Genomic DNA, 20,236 nt, shown 5'->3' on the forward strand with positions numbered 1-20,236 from the left:
GACAGGGTGGCACAAATACCATTAAATGTGAATCTTTATATAGGTGCATACCCCCGCACACTTATAAACTTGTTCAACATAAAGAATATTTTCTCGATAAAACAGAACAATAAAAAGTATTAGAATATGGGGGTGTACAATTTAAAGTAAGAGGCAGCTGTATATTGAAAAGTACATAGAAACTTTGGACAAAGAAACATAATGTTACAGCTAGCGCCCCAAACATAAACTCCTGGAACAGGCAGTAGAGGTCTTCGCCTATAGCAGCCACCCATAGAGCGGATTATGCTCACCGGTACGCGGTTTACCCCAGGTCTTAACTCTAAGTGGTAGAAGCTTATGTTTGGTGACCGTAGTGCAGGAAGTAAGAGGATGTCCAGGAGACAGAATAGACTCTAGCTGATGGCCACGGTCCGGCAATCCGGTGGTGGTCAGGGCAGCTGGCAAAACAGGTAAGGTCTAGTAAACAGGCTGAGGTCAGGTCAACAGGCAAGGTCTGATAAACAGGCAAAATCCAGTAATCGGGCAGAGGTCACGGCCGTGTGCAGTCAATCATAGTAATGAGCACAAAGGCACGACCTGGAGCTGGCCAGCAAAAGTGTAAATAGAAGCTATAACCGGCAGAAAGGCTACGTCCTCCCTGCCTTAAATAGTACTCCCTGCACAGATTAGCCTCAGAGGAAAATGAATTAAGCTAAATACGTGGACACACACACGGCTGTTTGACAGCTTGCCAGGCACGGCGGCAGTGAGGAGGGATCGTCCTGGTTGCACTGCCAACAGCCGGGATGCTCGGGCAGGAAGTGATGCCCGGCTGCCAGGGCAACAACCGGGACGCAGGAGAGCGGACGGCCATTGCAAGCAGCGCGGCGGCCCATGACACATAAGTTCTATGTAATAGATAAAAACACCCCCAGTCTACCTGGCAAGAAATTCAACCTGGTATAATTAAAACTGAAAATTGAGGGTGCTGAAACACAGCTGATGATGGAGATAATTCAGGAGCACTATTCTGATGTTTTCAAAAGTTTGGCCTCTTTGCTAAGAATTTGCCCCATTAAACTGTAACCTGAGACACAGGAGTTATTTTTCCAATGAGATCAGACCTTATAGATCTTAGAGAAACAAATTGAACTTGCTCATATGGGAAACAATGGGTGTAATAGTGAGGTCCACAGACCCATTAGAGTGGACCAGTTTAACAGCAGCGTACAAAACTAAAAAAACAGATTTGGCAATATGGCGCTAATCTAATGTACACGGAGAAACACAACTGATGAACGTATCTTCAAAAGGAGAAAAGGAGCATGTATAATATCAATACTCACTAATTTCTGTATGGTAATATCAACCAGCCTCTTAGTATACAATCTCCAATCTTCCATAGTCCGCTGGTATATAGGATATCATATAATGATCTCTGAAACCGATGTATGTAGATAAAAAAATAAAAGGAAACAACAATAGCGTAGTATGTTTAAGAAAATACACATACACCCTGTGTCAATAACACCTCCACACTCCCAGTGTCAGTAATGGTGAGTAGTCACTCAGTTCTCAAACCAATGAGTACACAGCAGGGTAGAGGAGGTAGAGGAGGAGAATTATGAAGGGTTATATCTATAATGAGGGGATCTCCTTCACCTGAAATTCAGAGTCCCTCTCGTGAGTGAATTTACACAAATGAGTATTAGATAAACTTCAATGTAAAATGATCACCAACGTTCCACATTGCATTCCTTCTACAACCCTCTCCTGGATTACTCCTGGATGTATATATATTCCATCCATATATGTGAAGAATGTAGAGATAGAGGAGACAAAGGAAATAACATAGTGCTTTATCCTTTAATAAAAATGAATTAAAAGCGATAATAAAATCAAATTCACAATCCACAGTTGCAGCACATACATAGAAGTGGCAGGGCCGCCTACTAGAGTCCCATGATAAAACAGCATGTAGCATGCAAATCCACACCGTCTCTCTCACTCACAAAGATGGTGACTTGTGCTGGATCTCCGGTATAATCGTTCTGTCACTTACACCCGCTGACGCGTTTCGACCCATGTGTCAGTGTATAGCTCACTATCATTATTTTTTGTTGCGGACTTCTCCGTAGCTTCTCTAACCTGTAAACACTACTCTTCTTTGGTACGTATGTCTCTAGTGCTCCCCTAGTTTAGTATAATAGATATATAAAGGCATTCTGTCTGCCAGTTATTGAGGCATTCACAATGTCTGGCAAACAAATACTGATGTAATGCAGATAGAATAAAAGTTTTTAGTGCAAAGAGACAAGTCTGAGTATTCTCATAAAAATACGTCTTCATGAAAAGGTCCCTTTTACCACTGTGTAAAATACAATGATAACACTCTGGTTTTGACACTATGAAGCAGATTTGGGGGTATATTTACTAAACTGCGGCTTTGAAATAGTGGAGATGTTGCCTATAGCAACCAATCAGATTCTCGCTGTCATTTTGCAGAGTGCAGTAAATAAATGACAGCTAGAATCTGATTGGTTGCTATAGGCAACATCTCCACTTTTTCAAACCCGCAGTTTAGTAAATCTAGCCCTTAGTGTGCAACCTGCATCTCGTCTTGTGTTTAGTAGATTTGCATAGATTTGTTACCGGCCTGTCTGATCACGTCAGTTTGGTGCCACTGAGGTCAATCAAATATCCACAAGGTTTAAGTCTTTCCAAAGGGGGAGAGTAATGCAGACAGGTCACACTTGTAGAGCGTTCCAGAGCCCGTCTGCATTTATGTGGTTAATAGGATTCAAGTTGACATTAGCGTCCTTTTGATGTCTATATAGACAAGGGGGATTCCTTGCCTTCGTCTTGAACAAAACGTATTTTGGTGAATGGAGATGGAACTACCACAGTTGTGAAAGGGAAACGTAAGGATGTGAAGTGTCTTTTGGCAGAACAGAGGTCTCAGAAGTTAGGGCGATCTTCTCTGAAATCTGAAAAATAAAGGAGAAAATGAGACAAATGTTTTTTTTCAGTGACATGAAAACAAGAAACTTGCAGCCATGTATGGTATTATGGCACAGTGGTTAGCATTGCTACTTCACAGCGCCCGAGCCATAGACTTTATTCCGACCAGGGCTCTTTCTGTTTGGAGTTTGTATTTATTCCCCGTATTTGTGGGGGTTCCCTCCCGGTGCTCCGGTTTCCTCCCGTACTCCAAAGCCATACTAGATGGTTAATTGGCCTCAGAATAGATCCTAGTGTGTGTGTGTGTGTGTGTGTGTGTCTGTGTGTGTGTGTGTGTGTGTGTCTGTGTGTGTGTGTGTGTGTGTGTGTGTGTGTGTGTGTCTGTGTGTGTGTGTGTGTGTGTCTGTGTGTGTGTGTGTGTCTGTGTGTGTGTCTGTGTGTGTGTGTGTGTCTGTGTGTGTGTGTGTGTGTGTCTGTGTGTGTGTCTCTGTGTGTGTGTCTGTGTGTGTGTGTGTGTGTGTCTGTGTGTGTGTGTGTGTGTGTGTGTGTGTGTATGTGTCTGTGTGTGTGTGTCTGTGTCTGTGTGTGTTTGAATTTAGACGGTGAACTCCAATGGAGAAGTTACTGTTGGGAATGATTTAATATTCTCCCTAAATAATAGGATGTAATATATAAGTAAATGACAGTATTAATAATTCCACTTACCCTACATTCTTCTCCCACTGATCTCTATCATGTCCTCCTCCTCTGTCTGTTATTCCTGCTCCACAGTACATGAGTTCTTATCTTCAGAAAAAAGAGCAGATATATACAAAAGATATCTCTATTAAGTGTTTATGCTTACTAGTCATAACTAATATATGTTCTATTAAATATTTGTTATTTGTTTCTCACTGTTTATTTTATCTTATTGACCACCTAATGACTTTCCACTATGACTATCCACCAGTGTCAGACTGAGGCATGAAGAGCCCACTGTGGTGAATGCACTGATCGGAGCCCATGAAATAGTGCTTATCCACTATTGAAAGTGCGTGGCCAGCCACTAGACGGCGTATTCAGCCCATGGAATAAAGGCGTGGCCAGCCACTAGATGGCGTAGTCAGCCCATGGAATAAAGGCTTGACCAGCCACTAGACGGCGTATTCAGCCCATGGAATAAAGGCATGGCCAGCCGCTAGATGGGCGTAGTCAGCCCATGGAATAAAGGCGTGGCCAGCCACTAGATGGCGTAGTCAGCCCCTGGAATAAAGGCATGGCCAGCCACAAGACGGCATATTCAGCCCATGGAATGAAGGCGTGGCCAGCCACAAGATGGGCGTAGTCAGCTCATGGAATAAAGGCTTGACCAGCCACTAGACAGGCGTAGTTAGCCCATGGAATAAGGCATGACCAGCCACTAGACGGCGTAGTCAGCCCATGGAATAAAGGCGTGGCCAGCCACAAGACGGGCATAGTCAGCTCATGGAATAAAGGCTTGACCAGCCACTAGACAGGCGTAGTTAGCCCATGGAATAAGGCATGACCAGCCACTAGACGGCATAGTCAGCCCATGGAATAAAGGCATGACCAGCCACTAGACAGCGTAGTCAGTCCATGGAATAAAATTTTTTTTTCTTTTGGTATTTGTACAATTTTCGCTTTCTCATTTTTCTGACTCTAGTGCAGGTATGAAAGTGGTGCAGGGAGGCCAGCCCAGAGTCTGGCAGGGGACAATGGTGGCAGGTGAGGTGCAACACAAGGGGAAAGATGAGCTCATGTTGGTCAACAAATTAGTTCATGTTCATACTGAAAAAGAGAGACAGAAGAAAGAAGGTCATAGAAAGGTAGATAGAAACAGAGGGGTACAGCAGGGGAAACAGGGTGATGAAGGAGGGCACAGGTGATAATGGAGTGGACACAGTGCGATAAAGTAGTGTGCTGTTTGATGAAGGTGGCTGCAGTTTGATGATCAGGGACAAAGGGTGAATTAACTAGTGAGAGGGAATAATAGGAGCAGGAACAGGGAGAGATAGAGAGGATTAAGGGGTAAGGAAGGAGCAGGACAAGCAGGATGTGAGGTACAGGGTGATAAAGGAGTGGGCACAGTGCGATAAAGTAGTGTGCAGTTTGATGAAGGTGGCTGCAGTTTGATGTAGGTGGCTGCAGTACGATGAAGGTGGCTGCAGTACGATGAAGGTGGCTGCAATTTGATGAAGGTGGCTGCAATTTGATGAAGGTGGCTGCAGTTTGATGAAGGTGGCTGCAGTTTGATGAAGGTGGCTGTAGTATGATGAAGGTGGCTGCAGTATGATGAAGGTGGCTGCAATTTGATGGAGGTGGCTGCAATTTGATGAAGGTGGCTGCAGTTTGATGAAGGTGGCTGCAGTTTGATGAAGGTGGCTGTAGTATGATGAAGGTGGCTGCAGTATGATGAAGGTGGCTGCAGTTTGATGAAGGTGGCTGCAGTACGATGATCAGGGACAAAGTGTGAATTAACTACTGTGAGGTAATAATAGGAGCAGGAAAAGGGATAGAGAGGATCAAGGGGTAAGGGAGGAGCAGGACAAGCAGGATGTGAGGCACAGGGAGGAGCAGGTAGGGAGGGAGAGAGGTTGATACCTGCAATGAAGATAGGGGCACACAGGAACAGAGAAAGGAAACAGATAAGGGAAAGATAAAGTGTAACATGGAAGATATAAGGGAGATATTCTTGATAGTTTTCTTATAATATGGAGATATGAGGTGAAGTACACAAAGGAGACATAAGGGACACAGAAGAAAGGTAATTGGACACAGGAGAGGTGGGGGACACAGGGAGGATAGCCTTGCACCATTTAATATGCTTAATATTGATTTTATATGATCTAATGTTAAAATGTATCTAAAATTAATTTCACTCTATTAATATCCCTAAACCTTCGAGGGATCTAGGCGGCTCCCAGCCATTCAATTCAATGAAAGTGGAAGTTCCATACCAGCACTTTGACCACTGATCACTGACCATGACGTGGACAAGCTGCAATCAATTACAGCCCCATCACTTGCAGGATGATGTCCTCACAGTCAGATCAGTAATTACTAGAGATGCTCACTGACCCCTATGTTTTGGGTTTGGTTTTGGTTTTGGATCCGGATTACCTTCGGGTTTTTGGTTTTGGTTCTGCCAAAATCGCCCTTGCATGTTCTGGTTTTGGTTTTGTTTAGCTATTTTTTACAAAATTAAATTATTTGGGGTAAAATCACATAATTTCGGTATTATTTTGTACCTACATTATTATTAACCTTACTAATACTAAATTTCAGTGATTTACAATCAATTTTTACCATCTCACAGGTCACAATATGCTTTTCATACACTTTCAGCCAAATACTGCAGCGAGCTGGCTGGATGTTAAGCGACAGAGCAATGACACAAACACACTGCGTGTGTAGAATGGCATGTTGGCAATTTGTTTTTATCGGCAGTTAGCTTTTCCCGAATTACAGCTCTTTTTTTCTTCAACAAAGGTGTTTTTTTGTTTGTTTTTTTCCCTGCCTTCAAAAGACTATGTACTTTTACATAGGCTTTACCAGATGACGTACAGGGATAACTATCATCAGGACTGGTGGCAGCAGCTGCTTGTTGCTCCTGCTCTTCTGTGTACTGCTGTGAATCCATTTGGATAACACCCTACACTTTTTGGTGCAAATTAAGAAAAAAAGACTGCAATGACTTGTAGATTTGTATTTCAGCAATGAAAAAATTACCAGCGCAGCTCTACTCTTTGGGTGCATATTAGACCCTACACTTATTAGTGCAAATTCATAAAAAAGCCTGCAAGGACTTGTAGATTAATATTTCAACAATGGAGCTCTTCTATTTGCCACTCTATCCTACCCCTTCTGCAGCCAAATGGCGCTAAATTGCCGTGGAGGGCGATATTTATAGATTCCAAAAATCCCGAGATCCGGCAATGTCACAATGACGTTTTGCCTCGCTTTGGAATCCGAATAGACGCGAAAGTACCGAGCCGACTCGGCTCGGTACTCGGATCCCCGAAAGTTCGGGTGGGTTCGGTTTTCAAGAAACAGAGCCCGCCCATCTCTAGTAATTACAGGCAACATATAAGCTGGAAGTTCAGCATTGACACTCGTCGTGAGCTAGACTCAAGGAAGCGGTAATAGAGGTGGAACCTGGCGTGGCCAACACAGAAACTGAGCATAGTAATAGTTCTGTGTTAGGGAACCTGACATAGGAACGGAGCACAGCAATAGCTCAGTAAATATAGACTCAGCTAGTACACTGAGGTGTGCAGTAACAAGATGTGCAACTGCACACAGACTACAGGCAGAGAGATTGTAGTCAAACAATGCATGGGCAGAATGGCAGCTAGCAGCAGTGATCAGTACAGAGCAGGATGCAGGATTGATGGACACTGGTCTGAGAGGCTCAATCATCTGGCCCTGGATCCTGGCACTGACGGTATATTTACTAAACTGTGGGTGTGAAAAAGTGGAGATGTTGCCTATAGCAACCAATCAGATTTTAGCTGTCATTTTGTAGAATGTACTAAATAAATGATAACTAGAATCTGATTGGTTGCTATAGGCCACATCTCTACTTTTTCAAACCCGCAGTTTAGTAAATCCAGCCCCAAGACTGAGACAGTTTGTGACATCTCAGAAGAGTTAGTGCTGTAAATAAATATATATATCGCCATGGCAAAAATAAAAACAAACACACACACACACACACACACACATTATATATATATATATATATATATATATATATATATATATGTATTCTCAAACGTAGGACTAGATCGTGTTTGGTGGTGGTTTTAAATCACCAAATTTACTATAGGGTAGTTTGGGGCTGGGATGTTAAGTTGTGATGTGTGGTAGGTTGCAGACTCCTAAACACTGGCGTTTTTGTCGAACCCTTCTAGCAAAACTGTCAGAAGAAAAAGTTTTTTTTTTTTATACCTGCTTCTGATTGGCTATGTAGCTCAAATGCTTTAGATGTCTTGCCATTCATAAAATAAGAACAGGCATCATTGACTTATGAATTATGGGGACAATCATTATTTATTGATTAGTAGGTAAATAATCAATTCATTTATGAGTAAGTTGAATTATTTTGTCATATTAAGGGACAGAATGATTGTTCATTACATTAGGGGGCCAATATTATTTGATTGCTAATGGGGGCAATACTTATTTATGATGGGGGCTACAATTATTATTTCAGGATGGGGCAACATTTACACTGTTTAGTAAATCGAACTGTTTGAATTTTAATTATGTTAAAAATCAGGATGGCGACTTGTAAAGTGGTGCTTTGTAAAACTGTGGTTTTCAGGGGGTTTAGGCCTTTAGTAAATCCGTCAGTCTAGAAATCACAGGGAAAAAAAAATGCAGGAAACTGGAGGTCTAAGCAAGCGGCCGTTTAGTCAATCTACCCCGTAGACTCATCCATCCATGAAACTCGTTTCCAGGTAACTCCGTCCAATGTTCTTTTGTCCATTTTACCTTTTTTTTTTCCTATTTGCCAGTTTCAAGTACGGTTTTGTCTTTACATCTCTGACTATAAGGCAGCATCCCAGAGTCTTCTTGTCACTGTGGCAGATGACACTGGTAGTTGGTGTGTACTATTTACAACACAGGACCTGTCTGCAGACTTATCCTCTTGCTAAGTTGGGCATCTGGTCTTTCTGTTTCTTTTTCTGTCCTGGTTAGATCCAATTTGTTCTTATCTCCCAAGACAGTAGTGGACGCCTGTGGATGAGATCTTCAGATTCCCGGCAATGTGACTAATGGAATAGACTTTATTTCTCAAAACAACAATATGTGTTTCTTGTGAAAGCTGTTTTGTTTTGCCCATTTTTTAACCCAGAACCGAAAACTTGAGCAATGGCTGTTGGAAATGGGGCTCTGCTTTCATATGTGAATAATACGATGTAAATCAGTCATTTCAATCAGTAAGAGTCATTTACAGCGTTAGTAATGTCTTTACTATTGTCTATAGATCAATTTAATGGTAAACTTGTATACGTTAGTGTGTGCTTATATATATATTTTTTTCTATATGTCAAAACAAAAGAATGCAGCAGGACAAATTACTTCTGTCCTAGAGAAACCATCAGAAGATGATCTCACACGGTCACCAATCAATATAATAACATTTTTTAAAAACCATAAGAAAACAACATTAAATTAAGTCAAACAAAAAATGCTAAGAACCCTATAGAATTGATATTAGTTCTTGAACTAAATAAACTATCTTACTGGATACAATTATAAGGAAAGGTCCACTACCTAAAATCCTAATGTCAGACGCCGTCCTCGCACTCTCCATCGGTGCCAGGGATGGACGTCTTCCTTTGCCAGCAGCTCATCCCGTTGCTTGGCAGCGAGACGCCGTCCTCTTCCTCCCGGGTCTTTCCTTGCCGTGTGCATGTGTGTCCGCTCACGTCTCTGTTTCCAAGCAACGGGACACTTCTCCACACTTCCTGTTGGCGGTCAGCTGTTCGGGCCGCCGGTTCCACTGCCACCAATCACGGATAGGGCTCCACTATTTAAACCTGCTCCTAACACCAGGTAGGCACCAGAGTATCTAGGTCTTCCTATGCTCCAGCGTCCCAGCCTGTTTCCCTGCTCTCTGACTGACTTTCTGTGTACCGACCCGGCTCTCCCTGGTTCTGCTTCTGGATCTCCCTTTGGCCTGACTGCTCCCGCTGTATTTGCTGTAAAGATGGATCCCCAACCAGTCTGGGGAACAAGATCTCAGGCAGGAATTCTGTTTGGGCCATGAATTGAGAGTATTGAAAAACACAGGAAAATAATCAATTGGTCTAAACTGTTCTTTGAGGCTCAACGAGCCATCTCTGTAGTCGTCAGTAACAACACCAATTTGGCCGGAATCCATCAGATGTCTGAGAAAACACTAGTAGAAAATACAGCTGTAATATGGAATTGTTAACATGTCCTATTAAATGAAAGAACCGTTTGTGAGGAGAGACTCTCCCATTATATCGGAAATGGTATTAAAATTGTTTTAACACAATATCGGGGACATATGAAGGGAAATATCTTGCAGTGAGGCTGCAGGGGTTAAAGCCCAGCACCGGTGTCATTCTTCTCCTCCCAGTTCTGGAGTCCTGACAGGTCTTTGTGTTTATCTGTCCTCACAAGACATTGGGTCCTGCAGCCAAGTTCTCCACCCTCCTCCTCTGCTAGACACAGCCAGGAACCGTCCAAACAGCTCCTACAGTCATGTATCCAGGACACGTTCCTCTCACTCTCTCCAATGGTCAAAAGAGGGACTTTAGGGTCTGTTCTAGAAGGAGGAACGTCTTCTTGTGTCCATAAACAGGTGTGAGCACTTCACAGGGCGTACAAAGCAGGAAAGCACAACGTAATCTACACAATAGCTGCTTATATCTGCAGCACGGTGGCTAAGTGGTTAGCACTTCTGCCTTACAGCCCTGAGGTCATGAGTTCAATTCCCGACCGTGGCCTTATCTGTGTGGAGTTTGTATGTGCTCCCCGTGTTTGCGTGGGTTTCCTCTGGGTGCTCCAGTTTCCTCCCACACTCCAAAAACATACTGGTAGGTTAATTGGCTGCTAACAAATTGATCCTAGTATCTGTGTTAGGGAATTTAGACTGTAAGCTCCAATGGGGCAGGGACTAATGTGAGTTCTCTGTACAGCGCTGCGGAATTAGTGGCTCTATATAAAAAAAAGGTGATGGTGATATGTATAAGTGGCTAGTAATTATGTGGTGGACACACAGTCCATAAACCACACGTAATGTTCACATTTATTATTTTTATATTCATGTTCATTTTTAGAATACAAAAATGACTTTGAAACCATATAGACCCTTAAAGGGGACTCCACCTTCAGATAACATTGATCTATCAGTTTGTTCATAAAGTCCTGAAATATTTACTAAAGACTTTGCTTTATTATTTTTACACTTTCAGACGTGTTTATATATCAGACTGAGTTGTTTATTATTATGGCCTCTGGATACACCACAGCTCAGCTTTGTCCTAGACATAAAGTTGTATCCACAGAGCAGTTTTGCATTGAAAATAAAAAACATTAAACAAACTGTGCTGTATTGATATAAAATGTTTGGTTAATAATACAGAAAGAACTAGAAAGACAAAGCAATATATTTAGCCATGCCCACAGGGGGCTATAGGAAAAATATTTTGTTAAAGGTGTATGATGGTGTTAAAAAACACTTTAAGACACTGTGATCTCTTAAGAAGAGGTTTAATGCACTTACTGCCATCCGTTTGTCCCCTCTTCCAACTCTAGGCTGTTTTGTTTTCATTTTCTACAGAAACAGACAACAAATCAGTTATAATTGACAATATTTGGTTAAAGTATTTCTACAATCCACAATTAAAAGTATACTTTTTTTTTAACCAAAACATGAAATAAGGATTCACCCAGACGTCTCCCTGATATTATGTTTTAGATATTAATGTGGACATGGGAAATGGACGGACTTTGTCCAGCTGAGAGACTGCTCCCTCTTCTAGCCAATCATGATTCAGCCTCTGTTGTCTGTGTACTACACCCTCAGATCACGTCCCGTTTCTTGATCTCTCTTTATAAAACTTCACTTTTACACCCCTGGCAATGGTCCAGAGCATATTTAGCTGGCCAGAAGCAGAGCCAAGGACAGATGAACGATAACGAAGCCCTTCATGAATTCTTAGTTTAACTTCTTGTTGTCTGGACATTGGAGAGTGACACAGACAGGACGAAGCAGCAGTGTGGGACCCGGGGATCGGTATAACAAAGTCTGTTATCTCCACAATTTATCAAGAAGATATAGCCGGGGCAGCTGGCGAAACTCAGCTGCTCTGGCAATATTGTGCTGGAACGGTAAGAGTTATGGTGTAAAAATAGATAAAAAATATACTTCTGCAATGCTTGTAAAAAATAGTCGAAGATCGGCAAATGTTATTGGGTTTGTAGGGTTAGTGTCCGGATTTTTGCTCCTAATGCAAAAATATTAATGTATGAATCGGTTTTATAAAAGGACATTTGAGCAGAAACCGCCGTTCTTCCTACAAGACCCTACATAACACCGGTTATCTTCTCCGATCCTGTGACCTACAGACGAGAGCTGACACTGTTGTCCGTTCTCCGGCTGTTCTGTGCTGAACCCAGCACCCCAAGTCAATGCTCTGCCTGATACACTGCAGTCCTGATCCTATGTAAACTGTCAGGAGGAACCAGCCACTGTCTCTAGCAAAGAGGTGCTGCAGCAGCTATAAGACCCTTATAACACCCGTTTACTGGTGCCGGTGAAGGAGTCTGGTGGTGGCAGAGACTACTCTCCTACAACTACTGCTCAGCTGGCACTTATAGTTGGTGAGTGTCTGGTGGGCGAGTAACACCATTAGGAGTGGTCAGTAACGGCAGGTTACCAACGGTAAGAGGGAACCCCAGGATGAACCAGTAAAACCACTGGTGGCAACGAGACAGGGTGGCAGAGTGTGCCCTGTTACATCCCACTAAGAGCCACGCCCAGCACCACGAGAGGCCACCTTCACTACATAAACAAGGCTCCCTGTTGGGAAACGTAACCACTGATTCTAGGACAGAGTGAGAAGGGGCCGTAACACATATAGTATTTAATTATTACAGATTATAAAAGTTTAAGAGCAAAGTTATGTATTCCACCGGTATCCTCAAAATAACGCCAGCACGGGATAAATGACCCACAATCCAGGCTAACTACTGCAGGTAAGTAATAATATACACTCGCTATAGAGACATGAAAGTGCTAACTCTACTGCTCATTTATGGCAGTGTGCAGTGTGTAACAACAAGTACTGCAATAAAAAAATACATTCACCAAAATAACAGTTATAACCATTCCTTTTATGGTCTAGCAGCTGTATCTAATATCTGGGAACTTTGATTGAGAGCTCTAAGGGTGACAGCAGAGCACCGAGTATAGAGGGGGGTGGGGGTGGGGGGCAGAGGACTGACAGACGAGGGACAGATACAAAGTACATCTACTAACACTGCAGTGATTCCCTGCCTGCCCTGGAGTACGCAACAGTCTACATAAGTCATATGATGTTAGGTGGATCATAGAGAGAGGTGTCTCCCCATTACTTACAGGATGTCTGGTCTGTGGGGGCCTCTCAGCAGCCCCCCCCTGGTATGGCAGGCACATCCCCATCTCTATCCCGTTATGTCCAGCAGCGACAGACACCCAGCTGAGTGTGAGGAAGTTTGAGATAAGTTGTAGCAGAAGGGGAGTCTCTCAGTCGCAGGGAGGGAGAGATGGAAATAGGAGGGCAGCAGAGGGAGGGGGGATTTGGAACAACAGAAGATTTATCCATTCGTTGGAATAACAGGATATATTAAAGTCAGATCAGACCTACGATGAGCTCAGGTTTACATCAGAGCTGACACTCACTGGTCCCCTTTCGTCAGGGACAGAAGTACCGGCCACAGCAGAGGTTGGGGGTAATACAGGGCGCAGAGGTCCCCGCTGCCCACGAATGGTCCACACTGAAAAGAGCTGTGGTCTCTTCTGAGCAGTCAGTGGGTTACTGCATGTGTGCTGATCCCATGGATGTTCAGAAGAGGTCCAAATGTGGACCCTGGGAGGTTGAAGAGGCATCGCCAGGCCCCACAGCACAATTCGGGTAGGGGTCTGGCCCTACCTCTCGACCTCGACAATGTCTCTATCATCTATAAATATATTGAGACATATATCCCTCAATAGATCTGCAGAGCATTGCTTTGCCCCATCTACCCACTGACAGATAGTTATATATACTGCAGATTATTACATTACTCTCTATAGATCTGCAGAACATTGCTCTGTCCCATCTACCCCCTGACAGATACACAGTGACATATTCTGCAGATTATTACATTACTGACCTCACTAGTGATCTGCAGAACATTTATCTGTCCCTTCTACCCCCTGACAGATACACAGTGATATATTCTGCAGATTATTACATTACTGACCTCACTAGTGATCTGCAGAACATTTATCTGTCCCATCTACCCCCTGACAGATACACAGTGATATATTCTGCAGATTATTACATTACTGACCTCTCTAGTGATCTGCAGAAAATTTATCTGTCCCATCTACCCCCTGACAGATACACAGTGATATATTCTGCAGATTATTACATTACTGACCTCTCTAGTGATCTGCAGAAAATGTATCTGTCCCATCTACCCCCTGACAGATACACAGTGATATATTCTGCAGATTATTACATTACTGACCTCTCTAGTGATCTGCAGAACATTGCTCTGTCCCATCTACCCCCTGCAGGGCTGCCAAGAGGAATTCAGGGCCCGGGTACAACAAATTCATGGGGCCCCCCCTATTAGTTGAGTAAGCCCCAGTAAGCGCAATTTTTTTTGGGGGTGTGGTCATACATTCAGGGGCGTGGCAATGCGCCGTTGGTTCGTGGCTAGCCAAACGGCGGCGCAAATGTTTTCGGGGGCGTGGCAAATGCGCCATTGGGGCGTATCTAACATCAAAATCACTAGGCTCTCAATTTGCCCGAGCGTCACATATGTCCAAGCACTCCTGACTTTCAGGACATCTACCACCACAGTGTAGTATACAAAGAATGCAGTGTGTACACAAAGAGTTCAGTCTTGGCCTACACCTTACATTGGGCACAACATTCACCAAAAATTGGTATTGTCCCTACTAGAATCACAACATTTCACACACTGTGCTGCTCTCTCCTACCTGTTCTTCTCACTTTCTCCACATGTGGCTTTCTTCACCTGTGGCTGCTGGTTTCTTTAGTTGCGGCTTGTCCGGATCCTGGAATGTTGAAGGACCTATTTTGAAAAAAAATGGCTACATTTAGAAAATTACAGCCAGCCCCGGCGTTAAATCAATAGCACCCACGATTAATAATTAGGCCTTCCTCCAGCCCCAACATTAAAATAATACTATTCACATTTAATAAATAAACCTATTCCCCTTCCTGCAAACAGCCCCAGCAATACCTATTTCCCGCAACCATCACTGCCATTAAATAATTCATAGTCACATTTAATAAATAGACCTCATTCTCCCCAAACTCACCCCAACATTCAATAGCCCCAAACCACCCCATCTTAAATTAATAGTCCCCACTATTAAATTGCCCCACCATCACCCTACAAACTAAATACCGCCCATTAATTAGCCACCACCTACCGCACACACACTACATTGCAACAAGCCCCCTGTGCCATCACACACACACAATACTGTGCCCCTTCATCACTACACTGTGCCCCCTTATGCTCACACTGCGCCCTCCATGCTGCTTCCCCCTTCTTTTTCCCTCTGTTCCTCTCTCCCACTTTTTTTCCTCCTCTGTTCCTCTCTCCCACTTTTTTTTCCTCCTCTGTTCCTCTCTCCCCTTTCTTTATAGTACTGTCCCTCTCTGTTTTCCTCCCCTTGCCTCTCCGTTTCTTTACTTACCTTTTGTCAACTTCTTTCTTTTCTTTTCTTCTGTCTTCTTTCTTCATGCTGGCTGCGGCGCTCCTCACTGACTGACAGGCGTGACTTGATGACGTCACGCCCGGCAGTCAGTGTGAATGGAGAAGAGGAGAGGAGGGACACGGCGCTGCGCGTTTACGTGAGTATTGTCTTTTTTTTTTTTCTTCCAGTTCCCCCCACCAACGAAACCCAAGACCCCACCCCCCCACGGGAAAAAAAAATAAAAAAGTAAAAAAATAAATAAATCGCAAAAGTAAAAAAAATAAAAATTAAAAATAAAATCTTTTAAATTAGCAGCGAGGGCCCGGCACGGGCCCCCTGGCATGGCCGGGCCCGGGTAAAATGTACCCGCTCCCCCCCCTCTCGGCGGCCATGACCCCCTGACAGATACACAGTGACATATTCTGCAGATTATTACATTACTGGCCTCTCTAGTGATCTGCAGAACATTGCTCTGTTCCATCTACCCCCTGACAGATACTTAGTGATATATTCTGCAGATTATTACATTACTAACCTCTCTAGAGATCTGCAGAACATTGCTCTGTTCCATCTACCTCCCGACAGATACATAGTGATATAGTCTGCAGATTATTACATTACTGACCTCTCTAGAGATCTGCAGAACATTGCTCTGTTCATCTACCTCCTGACAGATACGTAGTGATATATTCTGCAGATTATTAGGTTACTGAATTTTCTATAGACCTGCAGAACATTGCTCCTTAACATATAGATAAATATATTCTGCAGATTATTAAATACCGACCTTTCTATTAATGTGCAGAACATTGCCCTGTTTTGTGGAAACAAACTCAGTAAGTGTCGGTGGTATATTCACTATGCGGTGGTCCAGTACAGCCGCCGATTCCCAGCCCTTTGAATTCATTTTCTACAAACTGGTGGGCTCTGTGTTTAAAAAAGGTGCCATTTTAAAAATTGACTTCAAAGCGATGGGAATCGGCAGTTCTTCAGGACCGCCAGACAGTAAATATACCCCACAGTATCTGTCCACAGACACACAGATAGCAGCAGTAACCAGTACAGAGCAGGATACAGGTAACAGGATTGATGAACACTGGTCTGAGAGGCTCAATCATCGGGCCCTGGATCCTGGCACTGACTGGATATTATAAGCTCAGGTCTTCCCTCCAGCACCTGCACAGCAGCAGTGTTCATCAAGACACCGTCAGATTAACCCTTGCTGTGTTTCTTTAGACCCAGACGAGCTGCTATTCTGGAAATGGTCTGCGAATGATAACTCTTAGCAAGTCTCTTGGATTGCACTTGTTTTATAGGAATTGTGCGCCCTCGGAACTGAAAACGAGGCAAAACATCATCGTCGCGTCATCATCTCGCAAGTTTTGGATTCTATAAATACCGCCCTCCACGGAGATCTGGCGCCAGTTCACAGAGAGACACAGAAGGAGTAGCAGGGTTGTTGTCAGTCTCCAGTGCAGTTGCGCAGCGTCAGAGATAGAACAGAAAGAGGAGGGGTGGCAGTGTTCTTCAAAGTCTCCAGTAACATTCTACTGTGCCATAGCTTACCCAGAAACAGGAGAGGTGGCAGTGTTCAGTGCTAAAACAGAAATTCTAATAATAGGACTGTCAGTGTTCTTAAAAGTCTCCAGTGACATTCTACTGTGCCATCAAAATGGATTCACATCAGTCCACAGAAGACCAGGAGCACCAAGCAGCTGCCGATACCAGTCATGATAATAGTAATCCCTTTACGTCATCTGCTAAAGCTTATGTTAAAGTGCATAGTGTTTTTGAGTCAGAGAAACAAAAATGTAAAAAACACATTTTACTTTGTTAAAGAAAAAAACACCTGTAATCAAGGCAAAGTTAACTGCTGAAAAAAATTAAATTGCCAACATGCCGTTCTACACACTGTGACAAGGAAAGAATCAGGCCTTCGCCTTTCTCTATGAGTGCTAGTTCTTCAACTGTCACTGAGGCATCTTCTTGTAAGGTCAGTCATGATGATTTAAGACCTTGTCATTTTGACACAAAAAGTGGTGCCCAAATACTTTTACGTGTAAAAGCTGAGCTGGAAGAAAACAGTAAGGCATTAGAAGGAACTGTATGTTCAGATTCAGAAATGACACAAATTCCTGAGGAGAGTCTATCCATGAGTGCTATGTGTAAGCCTTATCTTTCCGATAGTGTACTCATGAAGAAAGCCCCTTTCAGCAATTCTGCAGATGTGTTCATGAACAGCCCAAGTGTAGCCGGTGATACACAAATTGAGGATGCCACTTTGGAATTAGAAGAGGATAAGGGGGAGATTTGTGTAGGCGACGAGGGCGCTAATGAGAATGTTGATGAAGATGATGTTGTTTGTGTAATTCCTGCACCAGTGGCAGCAGTTCTTGCACGTGATAAGAAGAAGGCCATTGTCATGCCTGGGCATAAGACCAAAAAATCCACCTCTAATGTGTGGAATTATTTTTACCCAAATCCAGACAGTTGTCTAGCCATTTGTAGCGTTGGTAAAGCCACAGTCAGTAAAGGTTGGGACTTTAGCTATCTAGGAACCTCATTCATGTTACGGCATTTGAAGTGAGTTCATGGCAAGCTGTTGGGAAAATCTGAAACTTATGCTAAAAAAATAACAACAATCAGTCCATCATCAGCTACCTCCCTTCTCTCATCTAGATCCCAGCACCCGCAATCTACACCCCCAACACCTTCATCATCAATATCCTCAGTAGCGTTTGGAGTTAATCCTGCATCCAAGTTGCTAGATGACTCCTCCACTATCCTGGATTTCTCAGAAGAATTCTTGAGCATTAGTCACACTGCTGTTGCTGATGGGGTGGCTCTTCATCCCAGTAGAAGACCAAGAAGAAGACTACTAGTAGTTTAAAACAATAGACTGTTAAAGAATCCTTTGCAAGAGGAAGTATGAAACCTGTCACCCAGTCGCACAGTGGATCACAGACACCATGGCGACTATGCTAGTATTAGATCTGTGTCCAATATCCACTATTAATGCAGCTGGTTTTAGACAGTTAATTGAGGTTTTGTGTCCCCGTTACCAAATTCCATCACAACACCATTTTACTATAAAAGTTATTCCTCACCTGTATAAGAAGGTTCGTAAAAATGAAATTTTTGGGCTACAAAATGCCATTCTACCCACTGTACACTTAACACCAGATATGTGTACAAGCGGAACTGGGCAAACTAAAGATTATATGACTGTGACAGCCCACTGGGTTGGTGATTCACCTTCATCAGCAGGAACAGCAGCAGCATGTACCCAAGTACGTCGCATTTGTCAGAGGCAGCTACTCTGTATCACTGGCTTCACTAAGAGGCATACAGCTGTTACAAAAACTAAGGGATATCATTGCAACATGGCTTATCCTGCTTGGACTCTCCTCAGGATTTGTCATTGGTGATATTGCCACCAATATTGTGAGAGCATTACAGATGGGTGAATTCCCTCACATTCCCAGGTTTGCTCACAAAATAAACTTGGTGGTGCAAAGATTTTTGAAAAATGACAGGGACGTGCAGGAGATGCTGTCTGTGGCCCGTAAAATATCTGGACATTTCCGGCATTCGGCAACAGCATGTAGGAGATTGCAACAACTACAAGAGCAATTTAATTTGCCCTGCCACCAACTAAAGCAAGAGGTGGTGACAAGGTGGAATTCCACCCTGTATATGCTTCTGCGGATGGAGGAACAGCGAAAAGCCATCCATGGTTACTCCACGAGCCATGACATTGGGAAAGGAGGGGGGATGTATTTAAGAAGATTAAAGATGCAGCACGAGCAGACATGGTTTAATAATGTAGAGTTCATTGACAGCACTGTTGGCCTTAAGGCAGCTAAGCTATTGGTAGCTTGTTTTGTGGGGGCCCAAACAAACCAAGCACTTCAGCCACAAAAGTTACACTGCTTGTCGCTGGAGTGCTTGCTTTGTTAAACTGTACATGTCCTTTTCAATATCTTACATAAGGGTGTGTGCGAGGTCCCAAGGACAATTCCATCTTGCACCACTTTTCTTTTCTGCCACTGCTGTGTGCCAATGTGTCCTAGATGTGCTAGGAACTGCCGTGTGTTTGTGTCATTGCTCTGTCGCTTACCATCCAGCTAGGTCGCTGCAGTATTTGTCTGAAAGTTGATGAAAATAATATTGTGACCTGTGAGGTGGTCAAAATTGTCTGCAAATGACTGCAAATTAGTGTTATTGAGGTTAATAATAATGTAGGATAAAAAAAAAGAGCAATATTATATGATTTTAGCATATTTTAGCAATTTTTCTAAAAAATATAGATCCAAAACCAAAACACGAACTTAATCCAGATACAAAACCAAAACCAAAACATAGGGGTCAGTGAACATTAGAGATGGTCACTGACCCCCGTGTTTTGGTTTTGTATTCGGTTTTGGATCTGGATTACTGTTGTGTTTTGGTTTTGCAAAACCGCCGTTGCGTGTTTTGGTTTTGTTTGGTTTTATTTGGTTTTGTTTTGTTTTTTTGTTTGAAAATCAATGTTTTTGGGCCTAAAATAAACAAATTTAGTGCTCCACCTGTTTCTTGGATAAGTAATGTAATTGTAAAGCTAATAAATTATCCAAAAAACAGTTTAATTCCTGGTAGGCCTTCATTAATTCTACACACAAACCAGATTGTCTTCCTCTCCATCTATGCATATTGGCAATGCAGCCACCGTCTTTGGGTGTATATTACACGCTACACTTATAGTTAAATATGTAAAGAAATGGACAAAGGCAGTTTGGTTTCTGTCTCTCTAGGCCCCCCTCCACTTGTAGAAAAAAAATAAAAAATCAG

General features: G+C 43.1%; 1 long non-coding RNA gene across 1 annotated transcript; it reads right to left on the minus strand.

The window, feature by feature from the left end:
- Positions 1-1,829: 1,829 nt before the first annotated feature.
- On the minus strand, positions 1,830-13,211 carry LOC142095287 (uncharacterized). Its single transcript, XR_012677771.1, has 4 exons — positions 13,064-13,211; positions 11,207-11,257; positions 3,649-3,729; positions 1,830-2,969 (listed from the first exon to the last, which is right to left on the minus strand). It is a non-coding gene; the product is annotated as an uncharacterized LOC142095287 (long non-coding RNA).
- Between the last annotated feature and the right edge of the window lie 7,025 nt (positions 13,212-20,236).

This window comes from Mixophyes fleayi, chromosome 6, assembly GCF_038048845.1.
Source record: "Mixophyes fleayi isolate aMixFle1 chromosome 6, aMixFle1.hap1, whole genome shotgun sequence".
NCBI classification, from domain to species: domain Eukaryota; kingdom Metazoa; phylum Chordata; class Amphibia; order Anura; family Limnodynastidae; genus Mixophyes; species Mixophyes fleayi.